This window comes from Artibeus jamaicensis, unplaced genomic scaffold (genome assembly GCF_021234435.1).
Source record: "Artibeus jamaicensis isolate MK-2021 breed Jamaican fruit bat unplaced genomic scaffold, CSHL_Jam_final contig_233, whole genome shotgun sequence".
Taxonomy (NCBI): Eukaryota; Metazoa; Chordata; class Mammalia; order Chiroptera; family Phyllostomidae; genus Artibeus; species Artibeus jamaicensis.
The window spans coordinates 50,775,057-50,783,735 of NW_026521486.1; the positions used below are offsets into that span (position 1 = coordinate 50,775,057).

At 48.3% G+C, this 8,679-nt stretch overlaps 1 pseudogene; it reads right to left on the reverse strand.

Annotated features, from left to right (window-relative positions):
• Positions 1 to 1,647: 1,647 nt before the first annotated feature.
• Positions 1,648 to 2,414, reverse strand: LOC119041602 (putative methyltransferase-like protein 7A; annotated as a pseudogene).
• Positions 2,415 to 8,679: the final 6,265 nt, after the last annotated feature.

An 8,679-nucleotide genomic window follows, 5' to 3' on the forward strand; every position in this document is an offset into this window, starting at 1 on the left:
ACGAGTGTTAACATAAAAAGCATTTTTCAGGTGCTTAGCAAGATTAATAATAAAGACAAGACACATACCTAGTTGTCTCTTGGTGAAATTTTAGAATTTAAAAAAAAAATCTTATAAGCTTCTAGACATAAAACATTCAACAACAAAAACTGGTTACCTGAAAGGGAAAGAGAATCGGCCCGGCAATGGAGCTGCCATTTGCATCTTGGAAAGCCCCAGGAGCATGAAATGTTGCGCACAACTTCTGGGGAAAAGAGCTCAGATCCAAGAATCTTGGCCAAATGTTAAGTGTGAGGTAGAAGGCAGATATTTTCAGATCTGCAGGGATCCACGTACCATTTTTCAGGAAACCATTCAAGACAGAAGTTTAGACAAATGAAAATTAGATTTTAAAAACAAAACCAAAAATATCTCAAGATAAGGGAAGAAAAAGAGCATATTATACAGTGGAGAGCAATTGGTCTGGTAAAATGTATAGTAAATAAATGGATGATGATAGACTGATTTTTAAACTAGGTTGTACATTGCAAAGGATTTTTGAGGTAGAAGGCAAGGGGTAAAATCCTTAGTAATAGGTTGAAACTAAAATGACAGATTCTTTCAACCAAACCAGGATGTGGGATGGGGAGACTGAGAGGCTGAGAGGAAAGAGGGGACCAGGAGGGGGACTATAAGTGCCACAGGACCCTGCTGAGCTGAGGGGGGGGTCACGTAACTATATAATTTTGGTATGTTGATAGTGAAGTATGGCTTCAAATATAACTTGAAATATGAATGTAATTATTAGTAAATTTGAGATGGATAGAAAAACTTCCAAGTACAGGAAGGGAAACATGAATTTAAAATAGAAAAATACTGGAAGGATACCTATAACAGTAGAGACCTATGGGGTCAGGTAAGGGGGGTGAGATTTAGGGAAGTAAAGGGAGAACTTTACTTCCTTTTTTCCTTCTTCGTTCTTCTTTAATGTTTGAATTCTTTTTTAACAGTTAGGATGCATTAATTGCCTTTATAATTCTAGACAACGAAGTAAGAAACACTCAAAAGACAACAGTGTGCAGCGAGGCAAAGGCAATGCCATCCGCGCTGTCTCTGGGAAAACTCTTCCTGCTTCTCCCTTTCTTTCCTCTCTCCCCCCACAGACAAAGAATGGTGACTGTTACTGGGCAAACGGGCTGGACAGTGGTATGTGACTAACGCCGGAGGCCCCAAAGTAAACACTAAAGAATTATGCCGTAAGTAAAGATGGCTATCTGTGTTCTCACCAGTTCTGTTTGTTGAGAAGAGAGATGCTCGGGCATGCCCTGTGGGGGATGCACTGTTCCCATCTTCAGGAAATTGGACCCCTGGTTGGAAGCTACCAGAGCAGAGGCATGGTCTGGGCCTTCTTGATCTAGGAGTTAAGGCTCCTGAATATTAGTTTTGTCTCTGCCCTTTGCATGAGCTACATGCCTTTGTGCAGGTCATCTAACCTCTCTGAAGGCGCCTTCTCACTGCAGAAATACTGTGTGGCTGCCCTTAGTCAACATTCCCTAAATGTTTGTTTTATGAATAATAAATGAATAAAAGAATGAAGTGGGAGCGAGGCATGACACTCACAAGTATCCAGCTTAACATACAGTGAAGATGGGTTCCTTCCACCTTCCTTTAGCCCACCCCCACCTCACCCTTCAGCACTCTGCACTCCTCCTGGAGGATCTGCTCCTGGCTCTCCACGGAGCACAGGGCCAGGGTGCAGACCTGGAGCCATTGGCTACCTGGTGCATGTTCTCCCCGGAGGCCACCATGAAACACTAAAACTGCAGCTGTCGATTCTCAGCAATGCTCTTGATCAAGAACTTCTCAAAGTTGGGGTTGGGGTCAGTCAACACAGGACACCATACAAGCAGGCAGATAGAACTTGAAGTTGGCCCCAGGCCACAGCCCAACTCCAGCAGGGAGAGCTTCCCGGAGGGGCCGGAGAAGTCCAGCAGGTTGCGAAAGAGCTCACGCTTCTTGCTGGCCATCTGCTTGTTGTATATCTCACTGAACCTCACCAAGAAGTAGGAGAACCATTTTTTGCAGATCCAGCTCCACAAGCCCAGAAAGTTGAGCAAGTACAGGGGAAGTACCAGGATGCAGACGGCCAGAAAGAGGGGACTGCCGGTGTGCAGGAAGTAGAGCCCAGAATCACAGGGATGGGGGAGTAGGGGAGGGGTGAGGGTGGCAAAACCACCATGGGTAGCATATGATGTTGTAGGCCTCCCAGGAGCACGAAGTCATCAAGTGAGGAACAAGTTGAGGGAGGTGACATCTCAAATCTCAGTCTCCTTGGGCTCTCACCAGCAAGGAGAAGATAGGAATCGCAGGAGCACGCAGACATTCCCCTGGTCATCTGCCACAAAAACAACTTCCACCACAGAAACAACTCCCATCTCCCGAGGCTTTAAGTATATTTTATAACATTATCTTCCTCAATACTTAAAAGATCCCAGGGGATAGACTATTAATTTCCCATTTCTCAGAAGAAGAATCCGAGTTGCTACAAGGCTGTGCAGCTAGGAAGCGGCAGTCTGAATAGAAGCGGAGCCCTAGCCTCATCCTCCACGTGGTGTCCTGGGCACTGCTGGACCCTGGCAGGGGGTCACTGTCTGTGTGGGGACTGAGGCCACAGAATGTGCAGGGTTCGGAGAGTTAGGTCAGAACGGCCCCACAGAATGTTTTTGTCCATGAGAAATAGCTATTCTAACAGTCTGTAGGACCCTCTCTGACTAACTAGACTTCTGGCTCATCTTTGAATATCCTTGCCCTTCCTTTGCTCCTTCTTGCCATCAAGGCAGAGATGCTTCTCCTCTGCAGCAGGCCGCTCTCACCTGGATCTTAAACCCATCCTCCAATCCCTCCTCCCTGCTCTGTTAATTAGCTATGCCCCCCGCCCCCCATTTAACATCTCTCCTTATTCATCTCTTTTTCTCCTGCCAAACCTCATGCTCAAATCTCTTTATCCCACAATGACCCTTTCCTGGCTTTCCACTCAGGCTAAATTCCCGTCGCACTTTCCTTCACTGCCAAACTCGATGAGAAGTTGTAGTTGGCACTCTGTGTGTCACCCACACCTCGGCCTGCTGACATCTGGCTTCTACCCGCCCAGCTTCAATGAAAGTGCGTGCAGACCAGTGAGAAAGCGGTCAGAGGGAGTTGGGGGGAGCAGGAGAGGGCGACAGAACCGGGAAGTGGTGACTGATGAGCAGGATGGAATACTGCAGCCGAGGGGGTGAGAGAGGCTGGTGTCCAGGTGCATGTGCTAAGAGCCTGGCCTCCTCGTGGAGCCTGGAGAGAGGAAGAAGGGGCTGGTGGGCCGGGTAAGTTTGGGTGGGGGGAAGGAAGGTAAGGCAGTTTTTGCCAGATGGCCTTGACTTTCTCAGTGAGGAAGAATGTTTTGACACTTTGTTGAGAGTGTGGGCGTAGGGACTAGGGCAGGGACAGGAAGACAGTGGAGAAGCTGTGTGGCAGCAACCAGGATGACTGGGAGGGGCTGCTGAGCAAGGGCTGAGGGAAGTGCCCGGTAGCAAAGAGGATGCTGCTGAGCCTGGGGATCTGATCTGGTGGCAACACCAGATCTGCAGGAGGGGCTGGAGCTTGAGCAGAGAAGTGCAGTGTTCAGGCTGAATAGAGCTGGGGGCTTTTCCAGGCAGGGGAGACCGAAGGGTAAGGGGTCAGAAAGGGAGGGGTCCAAGCTGGAAAGAAAGCCCGAAGGAAGGTGATGGGCAGGGAGAAAATGGAGCAGTCAGGGTAAGGACTTAGGCTGTTGGTGTGGCCGAAGAACACATTTGCCGAGAGTGAGAGAGTTGTGAACAATTCTGTAGTGTGAGATCGGAGTGTAAGACTCCAGAGATAAAGCAGTTTAGGGCGTAGAGCGTGGCCGTGGGCACAGACGGGAGAAGAAGGATGGAAGTGAAAGTCACTGGAATTGAGGAGCTAAGGAGCAATCAGGTTAAGATGCTGGGCAAGTCATCTCCATGGAGAACGAGGGTGCCAGGGTGGAGAGGAGCACCGGGAACCAGGTGCCAGTGCTCCTGGTGAGGGTGAGGGAGGGCCAGGAGGTCAGGGAGTGATCGTGGGGTCACAGGCACCAGCTACAGAGGAGGTGGGTAGACATGGTGTAATTGGATGGCATGAACCTTGTAGGACTTTAAAAAATTACAGCGATTTATGCAATCAATATGTAAAGGTAACAACTCAATCAATATATAAGGGATTTTATTCTTTTCAATGAAAAGCGTTCCTCTGAATGTAATCAAATGCAGTTCCAGCTGCCTGTTGCTGCAAAAGCCAATATTTGAGAGGCAGCCAATATTTGTGCTGATGGAAAACGGTTTATTTTCAGGCGTTGGCCACCTGGAGGGAAGATGGGGGGCTCACATTTCAAAGACCATCTAGGAAGATGGGAGACTCACTTCTCAAAGCCTGGTCCCCCACTCTCAGGCAGTGGCCCCCCACTCTCAGGCAGAGGTTTTATAAGGCCGGAGAGGGGAACAGAACAAGGAGATCGAGGACAGTGGTTGCGAAGTTCCCTACGTGCAGACAAGCACAGTGCATTCTGATAAGACAGGCGATGGTCAGGTGTGCGTCATCCCGGTTTACTCATCCTGGCTTCACGTCATCCTGGATCCGCGGTTGAAGGTCAGTGAATCTCCCGGAGCTGGGATGCCTGAAGGTCTGAGTCTGTATCTTTTGAAGTTAGTTACTAGGATTCTTACACAAACATGCTGTTTATCTATAAGCTACATGTTAGTGAGAGTCAGCACTTACAGAAACAATGTGAAAAGAATGGTGGGGTGGGTTACAGCTCCCCACTGTTACATGGACATATGTAACTCTGGTGATTTAATCATTTCCCATAGATGAGCATTTATGCTGTTTCCTGTTTTTCACTCATGTAAAATGATGGCAGCAGAGACCACACATGTGCACTTTGATGAGAACATCTATAGGATAAGTTCCTAAACGTGATCAAGGACAAGGGTATTCATCTTGTTTAGATAAGGACAGATGTCTTCAACTTTGATAGTTACTGCCAACATTCCATTTAAGAGGATGAGCCAGTCAATGACCCCATGACCAAAGGACAAACTGCCTGCTGCCCACACATGACTCAGCACCGTCACCAGATGTTTTAGTCTCTGACAATTTGCCCGGAGGTTGCTAGTTTTCATTACTGTCCTTGTTGTATTTCTTTCAGTGAGGTTGGACATCTTTTCCATATTTGCTATTTTTCCCTTTCTTTTCCTTTTTTAGTAACTACTCGAGAGGCTCAAACAGCCAAGTTTAAAATCCGGGCTTTTCTACATGCTACCTTTGTGAACTTGGGCCATCTACTTAAATTTGTTGTGCCTTGGTTTCCCCTCTTAACATGAGGTTAATGACACACTACACCATAGGGTTAGTGTGGGAATTAAACGGGCGAATAGATACTAAGTGCTTAAAACACTGTCCAGCACATGTAAAGTATGTGCTATGTAACCAATATCTTCTATTCTTTTTTGAAAGTTTTAATACTATTTTTCAATTATGGTTGACATTCAATATTATTTTGTATTAGTTTTAGGTGTACAGCACAGTGGTTAGATAATCACGTAGTTTACAAAGTGACCTCTCTGATATTTCAGGTACCCACCGGGCACCACACGTAGTTATTACAATATTATTGACTACGTTCCCTATGCTGTACTTTATATTCGCGACTACCAACTTGGACTTCTTAATCCTTTCACCTTTTTACCCACTCTCCCAAGCTCCCTCCCCTCTGGCCACTAGCAGTCTGTTCTCTGTATCTATGAGTCTGTTCTATCAGTTCGTTCGTTAATTTTGTTCTTTAGATGACGCACGTAAGTAGAATCACATGATACTTGTCTTTCTCTGACTGACTTTTTTCACTTAGCATCAGGTCTACCCGTGCTGTCACAAATGGTGAGATTCACTCTTTCTGTGGTTGAGTAATATTCCATTGTGCACATGAGCCACAGCTTTTTCATCCACTCACCTATCGGCGGCACTGAGTTGCTTCCATCTCTGGCAATAGCTCCTGTTCTTCAGGCCTGTCGTCCTCTCTTCTGTTGCAGTTGTTTGTCTTTTTCTTATGGCTCCATCTGTTTAGGAAGTAGCTTGTTGGCTGTCATATGTTGCCTCTGTCTTTCATCACTGACTTTTTAAGTGTTGCATTTCACGCAGAAATGTTAAATGCCTTGTAGAAGAAGCTCAAAAGAGTCACAGGCTTTGGCTAGAGATAAATGGCAAAAATTTATTCATGGGTCTTAAGGTTTGCAAATTGCAAACACAACTAGGCAATACCCAACATATTCCAGGAGAGAAAGCAAAGTTGGAGAGCTTTTATAGTAAAAAGCACATGCTTGGAAAAAAGTCAGTTCTGCGTTGTGAGCCAGCAGATTGGCTACAGATGGTAAAGCCTCCAGATGCCTGGTGGCCTGATTAATGGATGCCAGGCCATCAGGATGAGTTTTTTCTTTAATGAGACAAATGTTCATCTATCAGAGAGATATACATCTCCAGCACATGAACATTCTTCAGGTTTTTCAGAGGTTTATCTATGGAATTTAGGTACATCCAGGCACTGGCACACAACTGAAAGTTCAAAAGTTTAAATTCTTGCACTGTTTGGAGAAGAACAGAATAATTTCTTCATGCCTCAACCTACTTCATTTTAATAATCTAGTCGCTTGAGTGTAATGGTTGCATTTTATTTCTCTCTTCTTTTCCTCAGGTTTTTGTTATGATTTTGTAATCATAACAAGCACTTGAATTCCAAGATAATATAAACAAATCATGTCTTTTTTTTTCCTTTAAGAATCAGAGGCTGTGTATTAGGGAATAGACAATGAGTAGTGGCTCTGAAATGCAGGAGGGACCCCAAAATAGTGTCTCCCCTCCTCTCCAGAGAACTGTAGTGGGTCCCACCTGTGGGGACTGTGTGACCTGGTGTCCAGGAAGGTTTAGCAGGTCTAGCGAAGCCACGCAGGGCTGAGGACCTGGGCTGTTTGGTGCTTCCTATCTGGTCCAGAGCCAGGGGGAAAGCCAGGTGGACAAGTGAGTGTGTGCTTGGCAGGTGTGTGTGTGTGTGTATGTGTGTGTGTGTGTGTGCAGAACATTACAGAGAGGGCAGTGAGTCTTTTCAGTAGGCCAAAGGCTGTGTGGGATTAACTCAACTCTGGATTTTGCCAGGATTCTCCGAAGGTGGGCTCGGTGAGGCCAGCAGAGAGAGGCATGGGCTAGAGTGGGAGCCTGAGTTAGAGGAATCCTTGGAAGGTGCCTTCTTTCGGAACAGGAATTCTGATCCTCGTTCTGTGTTGACAGCTTCTTGTAAAGCCCTTCAGAGGGCACTTAAGGCGTGCAGAGTGGGCTCACATTCTGGCCTGTGAATGCAGAGACGGGAAGAGAAGGTCCAGGACCGAGCCACCAGGAATGCTTCAGGGAGGGGCTGGGCGGGCCCTGGAATGGGGAAATTTTGCTCAAGGGGAGGCCGAGCCCTGGGTCTGAGAAGGGCTTGTTCTGAGGTAATAACCTGGCCAGCTCATTGGCTGGGGCTAGCAGGAGGCTAAAGGTGACCACAGGCTTGTCAGCTGTCTTTTCCAAAGGCTCCTCAGGGCAATTCCTCTCTTAATTCTGAGCTGGGTCTGGAGAAAATGGCTACAGGGCACTGAGGAGGGCCAGGCAGGCTTGGCTGGAGGCCTGAGCTCAGCCCGCTCTGTGTTCAGTGCTCTCTGTTCTAGCCCAGCGTTTATGCTCATCTGGGGCTGGGTTTGAAACTGCTGGGAACTTTTAAACAGAAAAGGGGCAGGGGGTGGGAAGGAGCGTTTGAGGGCAGATGGAGGCACACACTCAGACACGGGTACAAACTGCAGCAGTGCCTCCGCAGACGCTCCCTCTGCCGAACACAGGCGCCCAACGACAGCACACGTGTAGGCTGTGCGTGCAGAGAAATCCCGCAGAAGTGAAGAGATATGCTCAAAGTGTCCCGAATACATGCAGTGTCCCCTTCCTCTGTGGAGGCACATGGTGGGCAGGGTGGCCATTCCCACCTGCCTCTGGGCTTCACATGCCTACTGGATTGAGGAGGAGCGCTGTGAGAAGGGGGCTCATACGCTACTCGGCCCGCCTTCTCTATAGAACTGGGGGCGGGGGCATGGGGCCAGGGAAACCGGCTAGGCCAGGCACACCCTGGGGTCAGAAAACGCAAGAACTGGGCTGATTTCTCAAGGGGGAGCTGCACTTGGAGGGAGGCCGTCAGGGAGCGCTTTTCCGGCTTTCAGTAGTCTGGGGGTGGGGTGGGTGGGAGTGGACTCTTGGACTAGAGCGTTTTTGTCCACCTCTTCGCCAGTTTTTCAGCGCTTGATCTCTCCGCTCTGGCCTCAGGGATCCAGACATCTTCACCCACCCCCCAAACCCCTCTAGGAAGCTCCCCTGACTGAGTTGGGCTCGGGCCATTGTTTCCTACAGCTCTGGGGGACTGCAGCCCTCCTTCCCAATCTGGACTGTTTTGAGTTTGGACGGAAAGCTTGGGCTTGGCCGGGTGGGAGGCGCGGAGGGCGGAAGCACAGCCCTGGGAGGGGCGGAGGGGGCGAGCGGAGAAAGGTGGCAGGCGGCCAGCCCCGCCCCTACCTGTGTAAGGCGATCTGCCGGAGC